At 36.8% G+C, this 26,646-nt stretch overlaps 1 long non-coding RNA gene across 1 annotated transcript; it reads left to right on the forward strand.

The window, feature by feature from the left end:
- Positions 1-26,611, forward strand: LOC140498207 (uncharacterized). Its single transcript, XR_011965024.1, has 4 exons — positions 1-154; positions 682-800; positions 20,485-20,576; positions 26,492-26,611. It is a non-coding gene; the product is annotated as an uncharacterized lncRNA (long non-coding RNA).
- Positions 26,612-26,646: the final 35 nt, after the last annotated feature.

Raw genomic sequence — 26,646 nt, forward strand, 5'->3', positions numbered from 1 at the left:
GCACCTGGGCCTTAGTGAACAAGATCATTTCAGTTAGGAACAGTTTGGAGTTGGGGGAAAAGGATCCATTAGGGAGAATTCCCTATGGTTGCAGCATCTCTTTTACTGCTCACTGAGCCCCAGTCTTAGCTGAGAGAACAATAGCTGAAGGAAAGTAGGTGTAAGGATTCTTTTTGGTTATTGGTCAGACTAGACGGTGACTGAGGTCCCTTCCAATCAGGAGTATTCTAAAACCAACCAGTACTAATTTAAGAGAGTCTATTTTAGTGTGAGCATCAATACCTCTGAAATTGACAAATGTGACCAATCAGGGCTTAATTTATTTTGTTGATTTTCTAGACTTAAGAAATTAATGGAGAAAAATATAAATAATACAGATTAAACTTAAAAGTGTGTCTTATTTTACAGTTAAGGAAAGCAAGTTGTTAAATATTTACCATAGCATACCACTGTTTGAAACCCTGAAATTCTATTATTCTGATCTGTGAAAAATGGTAGAGAGAAAGGAAAAGATTGTAGAATGATGGTAAAACTTGGTTGGGAATTGGCAGAGGTGTCAGTGGACAGGTGGTACCAATTGCTAAAAAGCACACTAAATTTAGTTAGAAGACTGAAGTTTGTGTCTTGGTTTTACTATATGTATGAACTTGGTCAAGTCTCATTTTCTGGAGCTCCTTCCAGCTTTAGATGTTTCAGCAGAGAGAAGAGAAACTGAATTGCTCCTGTCTAGATTCAATGGAGAAATCCACAGTCAGGGTGCCCCAATCTCTTCCACGTACAAATTCATCATGACATATCAGGTCAGTATATTTGTGGTCAGTATATTTTTCTCAAGTTATTTTCAAAACCAAAAACTTTGTATTAAAAAAAAAATTGAGAGGGGAAAAAGAGAACAAGAAAAATAATCTCCTAATGGAATAAAAATCTAATTTAAAATATCCTTTCCACAAGGCATCTGGGCATCCTGTTTTAATGCGCCCAATTACCTGGAGTCTATTTCCTGCCTGGAAGCCTATGGAGGGAAGTGCTGGAGAACAAAATGATATAATGGGCCATGGGAGCTTGATCTGGAAATGTGGGTATCAAAAGTGTGTTCCACTCAATAGAGCAGAAGTGCTAAGTGACATATCCTAAATATCCTTGTTTTTTTCGCTTTGGGCAATTTGTATTAAATGCCAATATCAGAGGACAGTTTTCTCCTAATATTTGTATCTTTCTTGAAATTACTCAAGTTGAAAGGGTCTTCAAAGATTAATTTTTAAATTCTATGTAAAGTTCTATTAAAAGCACTGGGGGAGGGTTAGCCTGAGGAGACAGAGAGAGGTCATGGCAAGAGAACCACTTTCAAATATTTGAATGACGATCATGTGAAAGAAGGATTGTTAGACCTATTCTTGTTGCTGTAATTGTTGATTTTCCTTCATTCTTAAAGAGGACCATGACCTCAGGAAGGAGACCTCATGACTTTCCAATCAGTTGGACTCATTCTACTTGGCACCAGAGGGTAGAGAAGCACTGAGAGGAAGCTGTAAGGAAACACACCTTATGTCTTTACAAACAAAGACATCCTAACAATTACAATTTGTCCTCTAAGCATCCATTCTTTTGTGCGTTTGTCCTTCATTGCCAAAGAAGACCATGTTATGAGAAAAATAACGACATGACTTGCACTTGATTCCACTGACCACATATTGTGATTTAATTCAGAAAACTTGTGGCTACTGAAGTACTATGAGCAATCTCAGAAGAATCACCTCTCTTCCACAGTGGTCAAATAGGGAGGGGTTTGGTCAACAAGTACAGGTTTGCTAGGAGCCACTGAGAGAAACCTATGTATTATTCATCATATTGAATCCCTTCATGCATTCAGTTTGGTCAACAGGGGCATGAACATAGCAAGAGAACAAGAGAACTGCTGTCTGCCTTATATATCACACACTTCAGATCCTCTTTTTTTTTTTTTTTTTGTTCCATATAAACATATCAGAGCTGCTTGAGTCTGGTATTTCCATCAGTGTGTCACATCCTCCCCTCCTGAATGCCCACAGAATGGGCGGAGGAGCAAGGAGAACAAAGGAGAACAAGCATCCCCTTGCACTTTCAGTAAGAAAACAACTATTCAATATCTACTGTGTTCAGAGCATTAAATTAGAGTGTTATTAAGAGAGATAGCATGCAATCTGTACTAGTGGGGTGACAGAGGCTGGTGGGTTGTTTGAATTGGGGAGATCTGAACTACAGTAGGAACAAAGGCAATCAGATATCCACTCTAGGTATGACATCAGTAGGGAGAGATCCTGGGAGGCATTGTGCTCCCTAAGGCAGAGGAAATCTGGCTCAGAAAAAGAGGTTAAAGATCCTACTCCACAGTCAGTTACTGGTGCTGTCAAGCTGCTGAGTGGTAGCTACAGAGATCCAGTGTGTGTGTGTGTGTGTATGTGTGTGTGTGTGTGTGTGTGTGTGTGTGTGTGTGTGTGTAAGACAGACAGATAAACACACACACACACACACACACACACACACACACACACAGAAAGAGGCAGAGAGACAAAGACAGAGACAGGGAAGATGCCAGACTAAGCAGTAAATCATCATAACTCTCCCATATTCATTTCCAAACAACCCAAAAATAACACTCCAAAGCATACCCTGGAAGAGCAGAACAGCAAAAAACAAACAAACAAAAAACCAGTGTGATAGCCCAAGAAATTTGACAAATTGACAAGAAAGGTCTGTCTCACTTTGTTAAAATTTTGGAGAGCAGTCCAGCAGGGGTCAGACCTGCACAGTGTAGCTCCAGGGAAACACAGAAACAACCCCCTGGCCTCAGCACATGTCATACACCAACACTAGAACCCCAACTCAGCAACAGGTAAGCTACCAGACCCCTATAGACTCCAGAAGCACTACCCACCTCCCACTGAACCCTTTCAGCACAGCATCAGACACAAGGGTCTCCTGTAGGCTTCAGAGCACCATTGGCACAGCACCAGATAAACAACTGGGGACTGTAGCCAGTGGCCCAAGAAGGCTGAAACAGTGTCCCTTCCACCCTGGGAGTAGAGTTCAAATTTAAAAGAAAGGAAAAAAAGGCAAAAAAAAAAATATGAGCAAATAATAACAAAGAATATGGCCATAGAACGTCATTATGGTGATAAGGAAGACCAAGATACAAACTCAGAAGAGGACAGCAATGTCAAAACATGTACAGGAAAAAACCCCAAAGAAAAACGGGAAATGGTCTCAAACCCAGAAAGAACTCATGGGAGAGTTCAAAAAGGAGCTTAAAAATCATATAAGAGAAGTAGAAGAAAAATTGAGAAAAAAAATGGGAGTGATGCATGAGAATTATGAACAAAGAGTCAACAAATAAGGAGAAGAAGACAACTCCTTAAAAAGTACAACTGGCCAAATGGAAAAGGAAGTACAAATGCTAACTGAGGAAAATAACTCCTTAAAAGTTAGAATCAGGCAAGTGCAAGCTAACAACTGTATGAGACATTAAGAATCAAACAAATGCAAAAGAATGAAAAAATAGAAAAAAAAATGTAAAATACTTTATGGGAAAAACAACTGACTTGGAAAACAGAACCAGGAAAGATAGTATCAGAATCACTGGACTATGTGAAAGCTATAATCAAAAAGGAAAACCTGGACAGCATCTTTATTTCTAATTTTATTAAATTTATTTATTTAGTTTTAGTTTTCAACATTTACTTGTATAAATTTCTGAGTTCCAAATTTTCTCCCCATCTCTTTCTTCCCAAAGACAGCATGTAATTTGATATAGGCTTTATGTATGCATTTCTATTAAAACTATTTTTACATTACTCATGGTATAAAGAAGAAATAGAACCAATAGGAGAAATCATGAGAAAAAAGACACAAAAAAAAGACAGAGAGAGCAAATAACATCCTTCAGTATGCATTCAGACTCCATATTTCTTTTTTCTACACGTGGACAGTATTTTCCATCATGAGTCTTTTGGAGATGTCTTAGATCCCTACATTGCTATGAAGAGATAGTCATCACACAATGTACCTATTCCTGTGTACAATGTTCTCCTAGTTCTGCTCACTTCACTCAGCATCAGTTCATATAAATTTTTCAAGTCTGCTTGTCATTTTTTATAGCACAGTAGTATTCTTTGCCGCAACAAAAAGAGCTGCTATACATATGTTTTGAAAATGTGGGCCCTTTTCCCATTTTTATGATCTCTTTGGGATACAGACCTAGTATTGGTATTTCTGGATCAAAAAGTTTTATAATCCTTTGGGCACAGTTGCAAATCACTGTCCAGAATGAATGAATCAGTTCATAACTCCACCAGCAGTGCATTAGTGTTCCAATTTTTCCACATCTTCTCCAGCATTTATCATTTTCCTATTTTGTCATGTTAGTCAGTCTGATAGGGGTGATATGATATCTCAGAGTTCTTTTGATATGATGATTTAGAGAATTTTTTTCATATGACTATAAATAAATAAATGATTTATTTATCTGAAAATTGCCTGTTCATATCCTTGGACCTGTTATTGGGGAATAATTGTATTCTTATAAATTTGACTCAGTTTTCTATATATTTTAGAAATGAGGCCTTTATCAGAGAAATTGGTTATATAAATTCTTTCCCAGTTTTCTGCTTACCTCCCAATCTTGGTTGCATTGGCTCTGTTTGTGCAAAAACTTTTAAATTTAATGTGATCAAAATTACCCTCTTTGCATTTCATAATGTCCTCTATCTCTTGGTTGGGCATAAATCCTTTTGTTCTCCATATCTGACAGGTGAACTAGTCCTTGGTCTCCCAGTTTGCTAATAGTATCAGCCTTTATATTTAAATTGTGTACTCATTTTGACTTCATTTTGGTATATGGTTTAAAATGTTGGTCTATGATTAGTTTCTGCCATACTATTTCCCAGCTTTCTCAGCAGTTTTTGTTAAATAGTGGTTTTTTAACCCAGAAGATATAGAGTCTTTGTGTTTATCAAATAGCAGATTACTATAATCATTGACTACTGTGCCTTGTTTACATAATCTATTCTTCTGACCTACTACTCTATATCTTAGCCAGTGGGCAGCTACGTAGTGCAGTGGATAGAGCACCAGTGCAAGAGTCAGGAGGACCTGAGTTCAAATCTCACCTCAAATACTTGACACTCACTAGCTGTGTGACTTTGGGCAAGTCACTTAACCCCAACTGCCTCATCCTGGGTCATCTCTAGTCATCTTGATGAATATCTGGTCACTAGATTCAGATGACTCTGGAGGAGAAGTGAGGCTGCTGACTTGTGCAGCCCTCCCTCACTCAATACAAAGTCAAGTGCAAGTCATGTCATTATTTCTCTGATGGTGTGGTCTTCTTCGGCAATGAAGGATGAACCCACACATCTTAGACAGTACCAAAAGATTTTGATGGTGGCTGCTTTATAATACCATTTAAGATCTGGTGTGGCTAGACCACTTTTCCTAGCATTTCTTTTCATTAATTCCCTTGGTATTCTGGATCTTTTGTTCTTCCAGATGAATTTTGTATTTTTTTCTTCTGGCACTATAAAATATTTTTGGTAGTTTGATTGGTATAGCACGGAATAAGTATATTAATTTAGGTAGAATTATCATTTTTATTACATTATCTCAGCCTACCCATGAGTAACTGATGTCTTTCAATTATTTAGATCTGACTTCATTTGTGTGAAAAGTGTTTTGTAACTGTGTTCATATAGTTCCTGGTTTTGTTTTGTCAGGTAGACTCCCAAATATTTTATTAATATCTACAGTAACTTTAGATGGGATTTCTCTTTCTATCTTTTGCTCTTGGGCTTTGTTATTAATATATAGAAATGAGAAATGCTGATAATTTATGTGTTTATTTTATATCCTGCAACTTTGCCAAGTAGTTTTTTACTTGATTCTCCAGGATTATAAATATATCATAACACCATTTGCAAAGAGTGATAGCTGTGTTTCTTCTTTGTCTATTCTAATTCCTTTGGTTTCTTATTATTTTCTCTTATCACTAAAGCTAACATTTCTAGTATCATATTGCATAACAGTGGTGACAATGGACATGTTTGATTTACCCCCAATCTCTGGACAGCAGCTTTCAAGAGATTATCAAAGAATACTGCCCTGATGTCCTGGAACTAGAGGGCAAAATAGGTATTGAAAAAATCCACCAATCAGCTTAGAAAAGAGATTCCCCCCAAAAAACCCTAAGGAACAGTATAGTCAAATTACAGAACTATTAGATCAAGGAAAAATGCTGCAAATGACCAGAAAGAAGCAGTTCAAATATTAGGGATTACTCAGGACTTAAAAGTTGCAGCATTAAAGGATCAGAGGTCAGGGAACATGATATACCATAATGAAAAGATGCTAGGACTACAGCCGAGAATGGCCAAGAATCAATGAAGAGAAAGATTTAAAGCTTTTATAAGGGGATCAGGACTGAAAAACAAATTTGATCTCCAATATCAAGACCCAAGACAAACCTAAATTTCCCAATTGGTACATGGTCAAAGGATATAAACAGACAATTTGCACATGAAGAAATCAAAGCTGTCTATCTGTAGGCATATGAAGGATTGCTTTAATTCATTTTTGTTTAGAAAAATGTAGATTAAAACAACTTAGAGCAATCACCTCACACCTATCAGACTGGCTAATATGACAAAAAAGAAAAATAATAAATGTTGGAGAGAATGTGAGAAAATTGGGACACTAATGCAATGTTGGTGGAGTTGTGAACTGATCCAAACATTCCGGAGAAAAATTTGAAACTATGCCCAAAGGCCAACCAAACATTGATCCAGCAATATTACTACTACATCTGTATCCCAAAGAAATCATGAAAAAGAGAAAAGGGAAAAAGACCAATATATGCAAAAATATTAATAATAGCCTTTGATGTGGTGGCAAAATATTGGAAATTTAGGGGATATTCATCAATTGGGGAATGGCTGCAAAAGCTGTGGTATATGAACATAATGGAATACTATTGTGCAAGAAATGATGAACAGGCAGATTTTAGAAAAACCTGGAAAGACTTGTACGAACCAATGTGAAGTGAAATGAGCAGAAGCAGGAAAACATCATACACATTTTCAGCAACACTGTGTAATGATAAACAATGAAAGACTCAGCTCTTCTCAGCAATACAATGGTCCAAGAGAAATGGAAAAGACTCGGGAAGGAGAATACTATCCACAACTAGATAAAGAACTGATGGACCCTGCATGCAGATGAAAGAATACTTTTTTCCCTTGTATTATTCTTTCTCATGTTTCTTTTTTTCCCTCTTCATCTGTTTCTTCTTTCACAATTGTGAATAATACATAACATGTTTTACATGATAGCACATGCACAACCTGTATCATTTTGCCTACCATTTTAGAAATGGGGAACGGAAAGAAGGAGAAAATTTGGAACTCAAAATCTTGATAAAATGAATGCTAAAAATTGTATTGTATTGGAAAAAATAAAATACTATTGAACATTAAAAAATAAAAGCAAAAAAAGACAGATAAAGTCAGAGAGACAGACAGAGGTATACAGAAATAAAGAAACAGGCACAGAGAGATAGGAACACTGTCTGCAGGAAAAAAGAGGAAGTTAATAATTTAACTGTACTTTTTCTGTGCTTATCTGACTATAACTGGAGTGTTGTATCCAGTTGTTAAATGCCAAATTTTAGGGTAGAAAATCATTGGTCAGTTGGAGGGTATCCAGAAGTGAAGCAACCCAAGACCACCCCACATAAGAAGCAGCTGAAGGAATTTGGGTAGTTAGTCTATAGATTAGAGGTTGAAAGGCTCCTGCTTGGAAGAAGAATTAGCTGTATTCTGACTGGCCCAGATGTCAGACTAAGATCTACCAGTAAAAGTCAAAATGATGCATGTTTAGATTTGATCTAAGGAAAACAATTAGAGGAGTGACAAAGTGTGAAAGACTGGATCAGTACCCAATTGGTTGACTTTCTTTGGAGATGTTCAAGCTAAGACTGGATGACCACTCATCAGGTATGGCATAGAAAGAATTGTTTCAAGTACAGATTGCCTTGGATAATTTTTGCATCCCCTTTCCATTTGTAGAGTCTATGAATTCCTAAAACAAAGAGAATTTGACCAACCTGTCACTAGAAGAACAAGGTTCAAAGGCTGGATCTGTGGAATCTCTAAAGTCCACCAGGACAAATCAATTAAAATTATAGTCTTTCAGATTCCAAGGAAACCTGAGGGATTATTTAGGCCAATGTGTGCCTAAGCAAGAACCCTTCAAAACATCCCTGATGTCTCATCTAGCCTTTACCTAAATACTTTGAATAGTTCTAATGGGAGGGAGAGAGGGGTGGTGTGTATGAAATATTTCCATTTTCCTTCTTTCAAGGAAGCCAACAAAGTAAATGTACATGTAATTCTCCAGAGTAACTAAAAGGCTATGGTACTTAGGGTAGGGTATGATTGCTTCAATCTTCTACCTTCTTTAATGGATTTTTTTTTTTAATATGGAAGATTAAATTAAATCTGGCAAACCCATCTTGTATTAATTTTCCCTTGAGCAAGAGAATCCTAGTTGTAGCCAACTGGAGAAAGATTTAATGGAATGCTGAGGCTGACTTATGGCTAATTGGTGTCTTAATGTGGGAAAACAAATAAATATTTGAAGACCACTCACTACAAGTCCTTTCACCAAGATAATTTTCTCACTGGCTAAAGAGCGGAGTGCAGTATGTACTTCACACAGAAATTCGTCTTACCATTTTACACTTGTTTCAGGCATCGAGTCTTCCTTATCTATCCCAGGCTTTTTTTTTTTACACTGGAAGAAAAATAACTTCCAAAACTGTGCACATATTTTCATGTTATAGTATGGCATGGTATGTCATCTAATATTTATCTATCTATCTATCTATCTATCTATCTATCTATCTATCTATCTGTCTGTCTGTCTGTCTGCCTGTCTGTCTGTCTGTCTCTCTGTCTGTCTGTCTGTCTGCCCGTCTGTCTTCTATTTATATATATGTGTGTATGTATATATATATATATATATATATATATATATATATATATATATATATATACATACACATATGCATATATATGTATAAATAATTTAAACCATGATAAGCACATATATCATTATATAGATGCCAATAATGATATTAGTAGTAACAATTCATATTTTTGTAGCCATTTATGACCTGAATGCATTTTAGAGACACCTCATTTTATCATTGCAACAATTATGTGTTACGGATAATGCAAATATAGGATGTCCCAGATTTAAAGAAAGAAAACCTGAGGCCTAGAAAAGTTAAGGGATTCCCTAACCCTGCCTAAGTCAAAAATGAATTTATCTTGAAGATAATTTTCTGTCTCCCTATCTAATGTCCTTTGCACTGACAAGTCTAAGATGTGAGAATGCATTAAGGTTAGATAGCAGTTTATCTGACAAAAATACCTTGGGTCTTTAATAGATTGCAAACTCAGGTAGACAGATTGAACAATCTATTGACGGATTGACGGATGGATGGATTTATAGATACAAAGACAGATAAAATAGAGTTAATGTATTTAATGCTAAGTACTTGTTAGACCTTGTGTTAAGTGCTATGAATACAAATCAGAGTAAAAAGAAAGTCTCTACCTTCCAGAAGTTTACAAAATATTGGAGGAAGATAAGATATAAAAAGGAACTCAAAAGTCTTTATGTGGTGGAGTGGAGTAGGAGAAAGTATCTATTCAAAACCAGGTGGAGAGGTGGTCTGAGGCACCATGTGCTGGTCCAGGTTTGAAAAGATCCTGGTGGCTAGTGGTAATTATTCCTAAAACAGAGGCTGGGGAGAAATGCACCTATTAATATGTGTGATATTGCACCCCCAAAAAAGCTAATGTTATGTTAGGCTGCATTAATTGAGGCACAGTTACTCACCATCCCTTCTGCAGGCTGAGGGAAGACTGACTGGCATGGGCCACCCCTGGTAACAGTTGCTGTGCTGCTGCTGTGCAGGAGCTGCCTGGGCTCTGAAAGAACTGGGCCAGCCTGTCAGCCCTCCTCGACCCGCCACCATCCACAGAGGGCTGGTGGAGCTGCCTCAAGCTAAGCAGTTCCATCTGTGGATTGGAGTGGTTAATAAAAGACTGTATTTTATTAAATACTCAAAAGAAGCCATTGTCGGCATACATTTGTTTTACAATTTTCCTCCCTCCTCACACATCCTCATTGAGAAGGCAAGTAATTCAATATACGTTTTAAAGGTGTAGTCATGAAAAACACTTCCATAATAATCAGGTTGTGAAAGATTAATTATTTTTCCCTCCATCCTAGCCCATCACCTGTTCATTCTATTCTCTCCTTTCACTCTGTCCTTCCTCAAAAGTGTTTGCTTCTGATTACCCCCTCCCACAATCAGCCCTCCCGTTTATTGTCCCCCACCCTCTTATCCCTTCCCCCTCTATTTTCTGGTAGGGTAAGATAGATTCCCATACCCAATGGAGTGTGTATATTATTCCTTTTTTGAGTTGGTTCTGAAGAAAGTAAGTTTCACTTATTCCTTCTCACCTCTCCCCCCTTTCCCTCCACTGTAAAAGCTTTTTCTTGCCTCTTTCATGTGAGATAATTTACCCCATTCTACCTCTCTCTTTCTCCTTTTCCCATTACATTCTTCTCTTACCTCATAATTTTATTTTTTTAGATATCATTCCTTAATATTCAACTTACTCTATGTCCCCCAGTCTAAAAATGCATGTGTATGTGTACATATACATATATGTGTGTGTAGATAGATAGATAGATAATGACAGATATTCCTTCCAACTACCCTAATAATGAGAAAGGTCTTATGAATTATCAATATCATCTTCAAATGTAGGAATGGAAACAGTTTAACCTTATTAAGACCTTTATGATTTCCCTTTCTTATTTACCTTTTCATACTTCTTTAGAGTCTTGTATTTGAAAGTCAATTTTTCTCTTTAGCCCTGTTCTTTTCTTAAGAATGAATGAAATTCCTCTACCTCATTGAATATCAAAGGAGTGCAATGGAATATCATGGAGTACACTCAGTTTTGCTGGGTAGGTGATTCTTGGTTTTGATCTTAGCTCCTTTGCCTTCCAGAATATCTTATTTCAAGCCCTTTGATCCCTTAATCTAGAAGTTGCTAAATTTTGTGTTATCCTGATTGCGGATCTACAATTGTTTCTATTTGGATGATTGCAATATTTTCTTCTTGACCTGGGAACTCTGAAATTTGTCTATAATATTCCTGGGAGTTTTCATTTTGAAATCTCTTTCAGGAGGTGATTGGTAGATTCTTTCAATTTCTATTTTACCCTCTGGTTGTAAAATATTAGGGCAGTTTTCCTTGATAATTTCTTGAAAGATGATGTCTAGGCATTTTTTTGATGATGGCTTTCAGGTAGTTCAATAATTTTTAAATTATCTTTCCTGGATCTATTTTCCAGGTCAATTGTTTTTCAATGAGATATTTCACATTGTTTTCTATTTTTTCATTCTTTTGGTCTTGTTTCACAATTTCTTGACTTCTCATACTCATTAGCTTCCATTTTCTCCATTATGTATTTGAAGGAATTATTTTCTTCAGTCAGCTTTTGAACCTCCTTTTCCATTTGGCCAATTCTGCTTTTTAAAGTATTCTTCTCTTTGGCTTTTTGAACCTCTTTTGCCATTTGGTCTAGTCTATTTTTTAAAGTATTGTTTTCTTCAGTATTTTTTTGAGTCTCCTTTAACAAGCTGCTGGCTCATTGTTCATGATTTTCTTCCATCCCTCTCATTTCTCTTCCCAATTTTTCCTCTACTTCTCTTACTTAATTTCCAAAATCTTTTTGAGTTCTTCCATAGCCTGAGATCAATTCATATTTTTCTTAGAGGCTTTGGATGTAGGAGCTTTGACTTTGTTTTCTGCTTCTGGATGTCTATTTTGATCTTCTTTGTCACCAAAGTAAGACCAAATAGTCTGAGTGTGTTTTTTCTGTTGTTTGCTCATTTTTCTAGTCAATTACTTGACTTTTTAACTCTTTGTTAAGGTAGGGTTCTGCTTCAAGTGTGGAGGGTGCACTGTCCCAAGCTTCAGAGGTTTTGTGCAGCTATTTTCAGAGATACTTCTAGGGACCTGTAAGTTTTCAGTTCTTCCAGGGTGGTGTGATCAAAGAAGAAGTGTTTACTCCTCTCCTGGCCTGTGCTCTTCTCTGTGAGTGATCACAAGTACTCTTTTCTGACCTGGAACTGCGAAGAGGGTTCTCTCTTCACTGCTGCCACAACCTCTGGTATGCTAATGCTCCTCCTCACCCCAATTCTGCCATCCAGGCCTGCAACCTAGATCCATGTATGGGCAAAGCAACAGAATCCTGCCTCAGTAACACCAAAGAGACCCATATAATATTCTTCTGACCAACCCCTTTGCTATCTGTGGGCTGAGAGCTCTTTAAGCAGCAACTGATGTTGCCATAACTGCTGATCACTCCCAAAACCTGCTCCTGGCTTTCTAGGGCTAGGGCTGTGCTGAGGCTGGGGCTAAACTTTGCTCCTCTCTTACCCAGATCAGATAGCCCTTTCAACTGACCTTCTAAGTTATCTTTGGTATTTATGGGTTGAAAAGTCTGCAAATCACCACAGCTGCCAGTGATTCAGTCCCTTGAGGCCTGTTCCAGGTTTGCTGGAACCCATCTAGGCTGGTATATTTGGTGTTGTACTACACTTCTGTCTTGGCCTGGTGCAACAGATCTTTCCTGTTGACCTTCCAGGTAGTGCTGGGCTGGAAAAAATGTTTCATTCTGTCTTTTTGTAGGTTCTGCTGCTCTAGAATTTGTTTAGCATCACTTTTTACAGATATTTTGAAGGATGTGGGGGTAAGCTCAGGCAAGTACCTGCTGTTACTCTGTCATCCTGGCTCTACCCCAAAGGCACATTTTAAAGTATGCAAAGAAGTGGCCTCTTAGCTCGATGTTAATCAGAAAAAAAAAAAAAAAAGTTTGACAGTAAAGTGTGGGGAAAAAGACTAGAAAGGAAATGATAAAAAAAAGATAGAGAGAGTTAACTGTCTTTGGAAAGCCCAAAAAACTTCTCTCAGGTTATAATATTTTTATGTCTGAACACTTTAAGGAAGCAAAAGAGATTTCATCACAGGGAATGATGAAGTTTTTAAATGAAGAATGGAAATATCTGCCATTATCTTGGAAGTAGGCATAGAAACTTGTAGAAGATGATAAAATTCATTATGCAAATGAAATTAAATTATGAGTAGAAAAAATGGTTGAAATTGGACAGGAAAATCTTGTACATTTAAGGAAGCAACAAACCAAAATTGGAACACATTTTGAAGACATCTACTGATGTTTTCATGTTCGTAGTGAATGTGATAAATATTCAAGGAACCAGTTAGGTCTCTCACTAAGCAGGCCTGTGGCAAAATGTCTAAGAATGATGTTGGCAAAAATTTTATATTAATCTCTTTTTGTTAACATAGGGACTTTAGGCAGTATGCTAACATTTTCTATTAGCACCTAGTTATGGATACTCTGCTTGTTTAAATTCAGTCTAAATTCAGACAGAATTTGCTGTTTAAAATCACTGAATACCACCCCCTCCCAAAAATATTATCTAGATATAGGAGGGATTAATTTTTCCCTCAGAAAAGGTAGGTCAAACTGTGACATATTTTAGATATTAGATGATTATGAGAAAACATTCGTTTCCTAATGAGAAAGCAAGCATTTATTTTTCTCAAATTGTCTTAAATTATAAAAATGACAGTGCTCTAAGCTATCAAAATTGTGTATTTTTTAATGAATGAGGAACTGACCTAGGTAAATTTCAATACCTAGACAAGTTTTAACTCCTAGGTAATACTAGCTCATACAGTATTCAAAGATGATGAGCAGACACATATATGACTGCTGATTTCATTGATGACTTAAATAAAAAAAAAAAACTATAGAAGGATTTGTAAATGTTCCCATCCATCTTTTTCTCTTTTTGAAAAGCATAAAGATTATGTCAACTCTAGTGCACATGGGTATTTAATATCACAGAGAATAAAATCTTATTAATGTATTTGAGAGATAAGAGAAAGAGTGTTTCCAAGGAGAAGAAGGTGTTATTCCTTCTGTACTCTGCTCTGGTACCTTATTCCTAGTTTTCCTATGTCTGTATTTCCATTCCTGTAAGTTTGCATTCTCTTAAATCTTCACCACCAATTACTTCTTATATTCAAGGAGACAGAATTGTGTAGTGATAAAACACATGGAATCAGTAAGAGTTGGGTTCATATCCCACCTTAAATACCAGCTAGGTGATCATGGGCAATTTGCTTAAATCTTTAACAGTCTTTACTTAAATTTTTTTTCAGTTTATCGGGGATAACTGTAGTAACTACTTCTCAGTACAGTTGTGAGGATCAGATAATTGCAGTAAAGCATTTAGCACAGTTCCTGTCACATAAATGACAGTAGTAGTAGCAGTAGTAGTAGTAGTAGTAGTAGTAGTAGTAGTAGTAGTAGTAGTAGTAGTGGTAGTAGTAGTGGTAGTAGTAGTGGTAGTGGTAGTGGTAGTGGTAGTGGTAGTAGTAGTAGTAGTGGTAGTAGTAGTGGTAGTAGTAGTGGTAGTAGTAGTAGTGGTAGTAGTAGTGGTAGTAGTAGTGGTAGTAGTAGTGGTAGTAGTAGTAGTGGTAGTAGTAGTGGTAGTGGTAGTGGTAGTAGTAGTGGTAGTAGTAGTAGTAGTAGTAGTGGTAGTAGTTAGTTATTGTTATATGGGATAATATATGGAAAGCATTTTACAAACCTTAAATCACTCTATGAATGGTAGCTACCCAGGCATTTGCCAATTATTATGGCTTTTGAGTCTTATGTTATTCACATCCTTCTTTTCTCTCAAATCTCATGACCTTTCGTTCAGGATTTCATGGGGGCCTGGACTTCAGGAACTCATGTGGGCCTAAGAGGAAGATCTCTGTTTGGGTTTCAATGTCTTCTACTATGTGGCTTAAATAGACTTTTCAGGCCTGTGGTGTCACTATTTTTCAAATGTTCTGTGTACCATTCAGATTGGTCTACTTGCTCTTCCTCATATACTGTCATCCCTCTTCTGCTCCTCTTCCATTACAGAGACTGATACTCATTGCTAGAAGGTACATCCTCTCTCTTATGTCTTATAGATGCTCTGCCTTCTTTTAAGACTCATCTCAACTGCTCTTTCCTACAGGAATCCTATCTTGACCCACCCATTTTTTAGTGCTCCTTCATATTACTTTGTGCAAATTTTGCATTTTTTCTTTGTGCATTTTGTTGTGTTCCACTCCCTCACCCATTCCCTCCTCCTGACCCCAGCCTTCAGACTGCTTTGTTTTTGTCTTTATGCATGACACCTACCATAGTAGCTGGTAGATAGTAGAAGGAAGGAAGGAAGGAAGGAAGGAAGGAAGGAAGGAAGGAAGGAAGGAAGGAAGGAAGGAAGGAAGGAAGGAAGGAAGGAGCAGATGGATGGATGAATGGATGGATGGATGAATAGATGGATGAATAAATATTTCCCAAGGCAGCTCACTCCATTTTCCCATAACTCTTAGTAAATGTGTTTGCTTTCCCAGCTAAAGCCATAATCTGCCTCTCTAAATTCATTGCAGATGGCTGTAGTAATCAAGGAAAAATGAAAATGGAACAAAATTCAAGAGATAATGAAGAAAGAAATGGGAAAGTTTGATGATTGTTTGGTTCATATTAATAACTTCTCACATTTAAATCAGGGTTTTAATTACATAGTGCTGGCCTCACACATCTCTGTGAGATAGGGAAGACATTCCCATTTTACAGATGAGACATCAGACCTTCTCTTTTCTAGGCTAGTAGATTTTCTGATGAAGACCTCTCTGGTTGACAGAGAAAGAAAAAAAAAGTGAGCCAAAGTGTCAAATCCAGGTCTCCTGGTTCTAATTCTAGAGTTCTATTACACCATGCTAAGATGCCTTTCCTTTTCACATAACAATGCATTTTTTCCTATAATGACTGGATTTTTCTGACTACTATATCCAATGGACTCCTTTTTAAAGTAGTGGCAGTTTTCCATTTCTTGTGCATCCTTCTATTCTTAGCCTAGTCTGCACTGTGTGATAAGTTATTGCTACCTAATATCATCTGCAGGCTATTCTGTTGGGAAAAGAATTGCTGAATAAAAGGAAATCAATGGGCCATGCAGGCAGATGTTTAGCTTATAGCCATGACCTCATCATAAAGCTTCAAAAGAAGATGAAGAAACCCTAATAGACCAGGACTAGTGGAGCCAATCATTTAATACCTATCTCTCTCATTTTATTCTCACATACTACCTATTTTAGTAGCCTTTCTACAGGGATAGAGTAAAGAATTCTCTTCTTTTTTCCCTACCCACATGCCGTATACAATATGAACAGGGACTCAAAATCACCAGATTTCCAAATTATAATTATGTCCAGCAGTCAGTTGAGATAATATTGGCAGGATACCTACTAGTCCTGATGCAGCCACTTATTAGGATAGCTCTAATTTTTAGGAAATATTTACTTTTATTAAGTCAAAAATAGGTATCATTTCAACTACCAACAATTTTTCCTGATCCTGCTCTCTGGGACCAAGCAGACAAGTTTGATCTCACTTCCTCCAGATAACCCTACAAATACTTAAAGAAAGTTGTTATGCCCCACCTAAGTCTTACCTTCTTCCAATTAAACATCTTCACTTTCTCCTCATGTGATATAATTGATATAATGACTAATCCTCATGTGATATAATTCTGAGGCATTCAGTTCTAAGCTGCTGCTGTCCACACATTTAATTCTATAGGTTGTATGATTTTTACCCTTATTATTTGGCACAGGAAAGAGGAATTAAGAAATCAACCCCCTGAATGACAGACACCAGGATCACTGGGTATTTGTTTTTACTACATTCATTCAACAACAATGTATGAAATACCTTTCTAGGCTGTGTTGGGTCAGACAACCAGACAAAGACAACTTTGACAAAAGATAAATGAGAAAAAGCCCTTAGTGGGTATCTAGTCCAATTTTGTGTAAGAGAAAGCTACCAATAAGCTTAAAAAATAGCCTGCAGGCAGGATGTATTGGACACAATTTTGAACCTTTAGGAACAAACAGGTATATAATTTGTAGAATACACCCCAACTCTGTAAAGAGCTAGGCCAATGGAGGAGGCCATAGCTCCTAGGCTAGAAGGAAGATCAAATAATAGGTTTCCCAAAGAAGCCCAAAATCAATAGAGTTGGCATATGCCCATAAAGGACAATGAGTGCTACCCATTAGACCTTGAGACCTCTTCTGACATCCCCACGTCTCAGTTTCAAAACAGCTAATATTTGGATTGTTTGTTCCTCATTCCCCCACTACAGTGAGAAGCTGGCATATTTGGACCCAGCTCCAAAAGACTTGACCTCTTTGGAACTCTCTTCCTGGCTCAGAGGAACAGACTTTAATCAAGGCTATTATTTTATAGTTGCTTACTTGACATGCCCCACTGCTAGACCAGATTGTAGAAAGACTGGTCTCCTTGATCCTAATCCTTTATAGAATACCAAAAAGGAACTACTCTATTAGGATCAATATGAGGGATGAATCCTGTGAACCATGTGTCAAAACATGTAAATAAAGCATATCTGCCTAAAGAAGAAAAATAAGAAACTGAGACCCAGAGAGATTTATGACTTGCCTAAACTCAATAAGGAGTGAATAGCCCAGGTTCTCTTACTCGAAATTCAGTACTCTTTCTATTATTCCACAATCCAGTAGTGTGATTCATTTATGTGTTCAAGTAAATATAGTGTCAATGGAAATTAGGACAAGGAAAAGGTTACTTATTGACTGTATGAACTGGAGAAGTCTTTGATGTGTTGGTGTTTGAAACAGACCTTGAGAGTCAGGTAGGATGTCAGTACATAGTGATCAGCTCACCTGCTACTTTGGAGGGAACATAGAAAAAATTAGCTTTTCTTTATCCAGAAATCTTGAACCTGATTCTTCCTTTAACTGTGGATTAATGAAAATAGAAAAATATTACCCAGAATACTCTTTCTAAATCATGTCAAAATCTGTTTGATGCAATGTGGGGGGCTTTTCCAGGTGATCTTTGATCTTATTGAACCTGACAGATGATGATTGCAAATGCCAGGTTTATCTTTATTTTTTCTTTTTCTTTTTTTCTAAAATATCTGACCCTTGGCCTTCAGGAAGAATTAGATTTCTCATGGAAAGGTCAGTAAATTATTCTTAATAAAATAAATACAAGACAGATTGTAACTTCTTGGTTAAGAGGGAACTGATCTTTTGGAACCTTTGTCAACCAACTGTTTGGTCTCTTTCCTTGACAATTCTCCAGAGAAAGATCTAGCTTTAATAAAGGAAAGAAATCATCCTAGACCAGGATCCCACTCAATGAATCCTTACTGTTACAAAACCAGGCATCAAAATCTATTCCATTCCCTTTTTTGATTCTCACAGTTCTTTGGGTCAACATTTATTCATTTAAAAGTTTCTTAAGTGACTGCTATATAGAGAGTATTGTGCCTTCCTCATTATTTCCATGGCCAATGGTCCTCATTGTCTAACTTGTAACACTAACATCCAATCTTTATTCCCACTTCTAATAGCTTTCCCTTCATATCATCGACATAATACTGTCAGTTTAATTTTGCTTGGCTAAAATCCTTGAATTGGTCTTCCTTGACAACAATCAATACAAAATTTATTCAAATGATGATCAGAACAAGATAATAAATGCAAAGGGTCTATAAACTTTGAATTGCTAAATAAATGTTAGTTATTAAATTATGTTAAAAGGGATAGCTTTCTAGGAAAGAGAGGGGGAAGAAGATAAGACAAATTTAGAAGATGTAAAAATCAGTAAAATTAATATTTAAAATTTTTAGTTCATATTATTTGTGGAAACATAGAATCTCATTTCAAAGGAATCTCAGAAATCATTTGGTCCATTTTTTCTTTCTCTTCATCCCAGTCCCCACCCCCCAACTCAGGGCAACAAACACTGTGGAGAAAGGCCCCACCTCATCCTTGCACCCAAAAGTAAAAACTGCCAGCAAGCTGCCATCAACAGGGATGGTAAACTAGCCTAGCTGAAACAACGAAGCATTCTAAAAAAAAGAGACAGAAGTCAGATCTGGTGCCAGCCCAGCTTCCACATTCATTACAGAGAGGGAGCAGCTGTTAGGGAGAGGTTACCTGCTACTGACTGACTGACTAAACTGACTAATTTTAAAGGTTCTGAAGGTTCTGCAGCCCCTGCTTCCTCAGGAGCCACAGCTACTGAAAAATCCACTAAAGAAAGTTCTCATCACCCAAGTCCTTGGGATTGTCAAATAGTTCAATATTAGAAATCAATATTGTTTTATCAATGGAAGTGATATTAAAGGAGATGAATTGCTATCTGCTTTGCCTCTACACCTAAAAGTCCTCTGGACATTCAATCTATCTTGCATCTGAAACCTCTTATATATGTTATCTTCCGCTATTAAAATATGAAGTGTGTGAGATCAGGGACTGTCTTCCTTTTTCTACTTCTATCCCACACTTAACACAGTCCTTTGCATAAAGCAAACTCTTAATACATGCCTTTTCTTTAACTTATTGATAATGCAGGAAATTCATATACATGATAAATGGGTATCAAACTTTTGCTTAAATATCTCCAGTTGTAGGGAACTCTCTGCCTCACCAATTAAAATAGCCTATCTCACTGTGGGAAAGTTCAGATTTTTAGAAAGTTCCCCCATCTCCATCACCTTTTATTGTATTAGGCCAAAATTAGCCTCTTCTTGACAGTCACCCAATGGTTCTAGTTCTGCCATCTGACTCTATATTAGTTACTTCTAATGCCTTCATATGTAAAAAAAGGCAGTGATTGTACCTGCTCTTTATGAATAAATACCATTTAGCAATTCATCTGTTCATTAACTAATTCGTTTATTTACCTTACATTTACTAATCATCTTTGACATGTAATAGCTTATATTATGAAGGGAAGTGAGGGAATAAGCATTTATTAAATGTCTACTTTGTTCTAGTCACTGTGCTTAGTACTTTACAAATATTATCTCATCTGATCTTCACAACATTCTGTGAACTAGGTGCTGTTATTACCCTCAATTTTACAGTTGAGGAAACCAAGGTTAAATGAATTACTTATGGTGTCACAGCTGTTAAGTATCTGGGACCAGATTTTAGCTCAGTCTTCCTAGCTCCAGGTCCAATGTTCTATCTACTATGCCACTTATAGCTATTAGGCACTAGAAGGGAACAAAACCTCAACACAACATGTCCCCTGATCTCAAGAAACTTAGTCGGGTAGTAGCAAGACACATAACATGAATTTTTTCAGTCTAATGGTGAAAATGACATCATATCAGTTGTTATCCTTACAAATCATTCAGCTTTCCTGACCAAAAATTTTATTTTTTTTCCTTCCAAGTGACTCCATTTTACTTTTTTCATGAAGATGGGAAATTTGTACTTAATGGATGCTAAGCAAACTGCAGCTGACCCCATACATTTCATCAACAGGTAAGAGATAAAATAAGGTTTGGATAGACCCTTGAGTGTCAATTTCACATGTTGGCACCTATCTCGGGCAGAGCAATATAATCTTCATCTTTGGTTTGCCACATTCAACAGAAACAGCCCCACATTTTTAATAGGAAGTTCTGCTTGGACAGGTGAACATTTAATGTGCCCCATCAGCCATGGCCTTTCCATTCAAATGTCATCACTCATCAATCAAGAGAGTGAAAGATGACAGCATTCTAATGTCATTCACTACTTGGGTGTGCTCATCATGCACTGGGGGAGCTGGCCATGGCCCATTTTACTTTGCAATGAAGGAAGTGGTCCTGAACCAACATTCATTTCCAGTAATTGCTTTTTCTTTGGATCACAATATGCTGGGGGATGCATTTCTTTGTTTTCTTTCTGAAATCTGTGTTAATAGATTTCAACATTTGTATCTATGGGCTTAATTTTCTGGATGTGGGGGTTCAAACATTTACAGAAAGTATTGATTTCTATTGGCACAGAAAATGTTAGTGGGGGGGAAAGTAAATATAGCAGGAGGAAATTGCTTGGCAAAAAATATGAGCAAATAAAAAGAAAAAGAACAGCAACATTAACACAGATTATGACCTGATCATCATCTCATGAGTATGAGCAGAGGTGCACACACTCATGTCCTCAACTAGATTATAACTCTGAAAGAAAGAAATAATTATGTTTTCCATTGATTTTAAAGGAACTGTGGATTTTTAGTCTAGAGAAGAGTTAAAGGGAGTGGGGTGGGAGGGTGGAGGATACATGATTTCTCTCTTCATGTATTTGAAGAACAATAATATGAAAGTCAGAATACCTTTCTTCAACTTGGTTCCAAAGTATGGAACTAGGAAAAATGGGTGGAAAGGACAGGGGAAATCTATACCGAAGATGTAATGGGTGGAGGGGGAGGAGAGAAATCTGACAAACAGAACTCTCCCAAAGTGTCATAAGTTGCTTCAGGAATTAATAGATTCCTATCTATCCCTTGAGGTTTGAAAGAAGTTAGATTACCACTTAGTTTGGATATTATGTCAGAGGATAATCTATTTCAACCCATACTTGTTCATGTATCCTATTTACAACATTCTCAGTAAGTGGTCATCTGACCTCCATTGAAAGCCTATCTGCTGTCTCTCAAGATCTCCATTCTACTTTTCCCAATATCCAATTAGAATTTGACTCTGAAACTTCTAACAATTAGAAAGAACCAAGCATAAACTTAATCCAGGCTTCCAATACACCTTGCAGTTTTCTCTTCTCCTGGTTAAACATCATATGTTCTTCCAACAAATCATCTTAGAAAATGTTCTCTAATCACCTCTGGTCACTTTCTTCAGCCATAGAGTCATAGATTTAGAGCAGGAAGTTCCCTTAGAAGTCATCAGATTCACTCACCTATTTTATAAGTGACCATTCTGAGGCTCGGAAAGGTTAATTATCTGCCTGGGTTCATATAGATACTAAGTTCTTGATTCAGGATTCTAATTCAGATCTAACTGATTTCAAATATAATGATCTCCCCACTATATCATGCTATCTTTATGACCTTGGTCACTCTCTGAACATGTGCTAACTTGTTAGTATTTTTCCTAATAATGTGTTGCCCAAAATGGAACACAATACCCAAGAAGTCTTACCAAAAAGTATGTCAAACAAGTAAAGAGAGATTATTACTTCCATTCCACACACTGTATGTTTCTTAGTTCAGCCCTAGATCACATTAACTTTTTTTGATGGTCGTATTACAGTGTTGATATACATTTAACTTGTGCTTCTGAAGAAGCTACAGATTCCTTCCTTCCTTCCTTCCTTCCTTCCTTCCTTCCTTCCTTCCTTCCTTCCTTCCTCCTTTCTTCCTTCCTTCCTCCTTTCTTCCTTCCTTCATTTCCTTTTTTTCCTGACTCTGTGCTAGTAAAGTCTATTCCTTTGATACAAGTGCAGGATTTTATATTTATCTCTAATCAAATTTGATATTATGAGATTTGCTTTGTGATACTAGCCTTCCAAAACCTCTTTGAGTGCTGATTCACTCACTCAAAGCCATAGTTTATGCCCTGAACACAAACAAAACATATTCATTTGACCAAGAAAGTAACTCAAACGGATGTACTAGAAATTTTGTTCCTAGAAATGACATAGGACCGAGGGGACTCAGTCAAAATTCCAAGTCCGATCTTTGGTTTAGACACAGTCCCAACTACAAGTGAGTACTAAAAATACGTTTTAATAGGAATGAAGGTCAGAATCACAGAATGTTTAGAGCTTTACAAAATTACAGCAACTGAGAGCAGTGAAAATGGTCAGAGAGTAGATAGAAAAATGATGGTGGTTATCCGAAAAGATGGGGGTGGGGGGAAGTGCAATAAATATTAACTACTAGCGCAGATTATCAACAAGTAACAACAGATATGAAGATGGTCTAGTGCAAAGACATGTGGGATAGAATTCCTCTTTTACTATTAGCTTTGCAGAAGTCATTTCTTTTGTATATGTCTCAAGTTCCAAATCTGTAAAATGGGAGATTGAGGAGTAGGTAAGTGATAAGCACTATGACAGAATAGGGAAAAAAATGGATGCAGTCAGAATTCTGAAAACAAGTTTCATGTCTGAGAGTCATTATTAGATCTGCCTTCCTATCTTATCTCTTACCTTTGTACAAGTTTTATCACACTCACATCCTTGGAGGGCAGGGAGTGCTTTGTTTTTTGCTTTGTATACCCAGTGCTAGGTCTTATGTCTTTCAGATAGTAGGTGCTTTATAAATGTTCTTGTTAATATTGTATCAATGTGACTTTGAACAAGTACAAGCAACACTGAAATAAAAATATTTATATGTAATTAAAGAACTTTTAAAAATGAATCACAGAATCAAAGATTGTCAGAGTTAGATAGGACTTCAGCGGTCACTTAGAGTAAATCATATCTAAAATAGTATCCTAGTACAATCCATCCAACACATGATCATCCTGTCCAATTTGAGGATGCAGTGTTTAGTAACTTCTAAGGTATAACATCAAATTGTCTTCCAGAATGGCTCTATTTATTCCAAACTCCAAGAAGTATAAATATATTCATAATATGTTGAGAAATTAAAAGAGTATGCATTAATTGGTAAATGTCTAATCAAATTTTAATATATAAATATAATGGAATGCTATTGTTTTACAAAACATGATGAAAGGAACAGCTTTAGATAAACTTGTAAAGACTTTTATGAACTGAAATGGAATGAAATAAATTAGCAGAACCAAGAGAACAATGTATATAATGCCAACTCCACTGTAAAGACAAACAGCTTTGGAAGATGTAAAAACCCTGATCAATGCAATGACTAACTAAAATTCCAGAGGATCAATTATAAATAAGAATGTAACTTCTGATAACAGAGAGTTAATGGACTCAAGATACAGAATGAGATAAAATTATGGCTATGCTTGGTGTGGGGATTTTTTTTCTTAACTATGCATATTTGGTCAAAGGGATTTTCTTTTCTTTTTTCCCATGGGGTGGTGGTGATAAAAAAATAACATTTTAATCAGTTAAATATTAAAAGACATATAATAAAGGAGAAAACTAACACTTTCCAAGGTAGACCATCCCATTTTTGGATAGCTCTAATTACTAGTAAGGTTTTCTTTGTATCAGGAATAAGTTTGACTATTTGTAATTTCTACCTTTAGTTCAGATTTAAGGAGCAAAGAGAAAAACTTTTACTCCCTCACATTCTGGTGTCTTTTCACTTACTTGAAGATAACTACCCTACTCACTTGAACCTTTTCTTATCTAAACATTCCAGTTCTTTCAACCTGTTTTCATATGGCATGGACTCAAGCCTGCTCATCTTAATGGTTGCCTTCTGTTTGATGTTCTCCTCATCGATTTGTTTCAGAACTTCACACAATACTCCAGATGTGTTCTGACAAGAACAAAGAAAAATGAGAATATCACCTCCTTCTTCCTGGAAGCAATATCCCTCCTGCTACAACCTATTATATAGTTATAGTGTTGTTGGCTGTCACATCAGGTTGTTGATTGATATTGAGCTTGCAATCTATGAAAAGTCCCTGATGTTTTTCTGAAAAAAAAAAAAAACTCACATAAACATGCATCCCCCAGCTTGTGCTTGTGAAATTTATTTCCTTTAACTATTTAACAGAGACAAATATATCTTGTTATAATCATCCCCAAGGTTTTATACTATCAAGATTTTGTGTATCCTAACTCTCATCCAGCATGCTAGCTATCCCTTCTTATTTTTGTCATCAGCAAACTTAATCAAGATGCCATCCCATCCTACTATGCCTGCCATAGCAAGTACTTAATAAATGCATGCTGATTGATTTATTCAAATTTATACAAATACAAAAGCTAAGCAGTATGTGCTTGGTCATAGATCCCTGGAGTACTCCACTGGAGACTTTCTTCCAAGTGGACATGGAATCATCAATGGCCTCACCTTATGTCTGATCATTCAATCAGTTCCAATTCTATATAATCGTACCATTAGGTAGGATTCAGCCTTCATTATTTGTACATCTTTTATATGAGGATAACATGATATACTTTTTGAAATATTTTGCTAAATCTAGATAAAGTATATATTCAGCATTTCTCTGGGCTTAGTTGATCAACCTTATTTTAAAAAAGTTCTCTCTCTCTCCATATATGTATTTATTTTACACGCACACATACACATACATATATATCCATCCCAACTAAGCTTATAAAGCTGAATGGAAATGGAAAAAGCAATTCTTAGATTTACAGTGTGATTTCAAGCATCACCCTTGCCCTACAAATTATTTCCCCATCTCTTTCTTGATAAGCAGAGCTATAATTAGGAAGTCAGATACCTGGAACAATTTCATATGGGTACAGAAGTGAGAGAACATGCCCACTGTAAAGGTAAAGAACAATTTACCTCTCTGCCTTAGTTTGTTTATCTGCAAAAATAGAGGTTCTAGGTGCATAGATTTAGAATTAGAAGGCAAGTTAGAAGTTATTAAGTCCAAAGCTCTCATTTACTAATTTGGAAACTGAGGCCCAGGTCAATCAGTCAGTCAATAAACATTTAGTAAGTACCTTCTATGTACTAGGCACTGTGCTAAGCACTGGCGTACAAATACACAAAAAGAGAGATAGTCCCTGTCCTTAAGTAGCTTATAATCTAATAAGGGAAGACAAAACACAAAAGAAGGCTGAAAGGGGTAGGAAGAGGTAACTCAAGGAGATAAAGGGGGTCTCTCTGCTAGTATCTAAGGTGGAATTCAAACCCATGTCTTCTTGACTTCATATGCAGCCCTCTGTCCTTTATATCACATTTCCTTTCAAGTAATAGTGTTCACACTACCTAACTCTCAGGGCTCTTGGCAAGACAGATGAATCACGAATCCTTATGAATCACAACATGATATAAATGTGAGCTATTAGTATTAAGCTCTCATCCAGCTCTGTAGTTGCCTTCTGCTACTGTAGAGGAGGGAGAAACCTGGTGGGATGATGTACAAGGAGAAAATGGATAAAGACAGATTGCTGTGGATGTGTCTCCTGCAAAGTTCACATAAACTCCCACACAGAAATGGAAATACACTCTTTGGTCGGTTCCCTTGAAAAGGGACAACTCCACTAAGTATTAAACAGTGAAACCCTGCTATGTGCTTTCAAGCGAAGAAAAGTCTCAAGACTTTCCAAATAAAGATCAATGGGATTTTCCCACATGCAGACAATTTCGTCAGTGGAAATACACTTGGTAGAAATAGAATGCTCCCCATGGTTTCCTGCCCTGCAGTTTTCTTAAAGAAATAATAGGTACTCCACAGCTTTGCCTAACTCCAGACTGTTGGCAGCTAAGCATTGGCTGATACTAATTGATTCACCTATCACCTAACCTACAGTGCATGACTGCCTGGGATTGTTCAAAGAGAGGAAGAAGAGTCGGTGATTCTTCACCAGCGTGGGGAGAGAGTTCAGAGAGACAAGACAAAGTACCGGAAATCCCAAGATGACTGGAAAAGGTAGGTACAAGCATCCCTCCTGAATTCAAGAAAAA

The sequence above is a fragment of the Notamacropus eugenii genome, chromosome 4, assembly GCF_028372415.1.
Source record: "Notamacropus eugenii isolate mMacEug1 chromosome 4, mMacEug1.pri_v2, whole genome shotgun sequence".
Classification (NCBI taxonomy): domain Eukaryota; kingdom Metazoa; phylum Chordata; class Mammalia; order Diprotodontia; family Macropodidae; genus Notamacropus; species Notamacropus eugenii.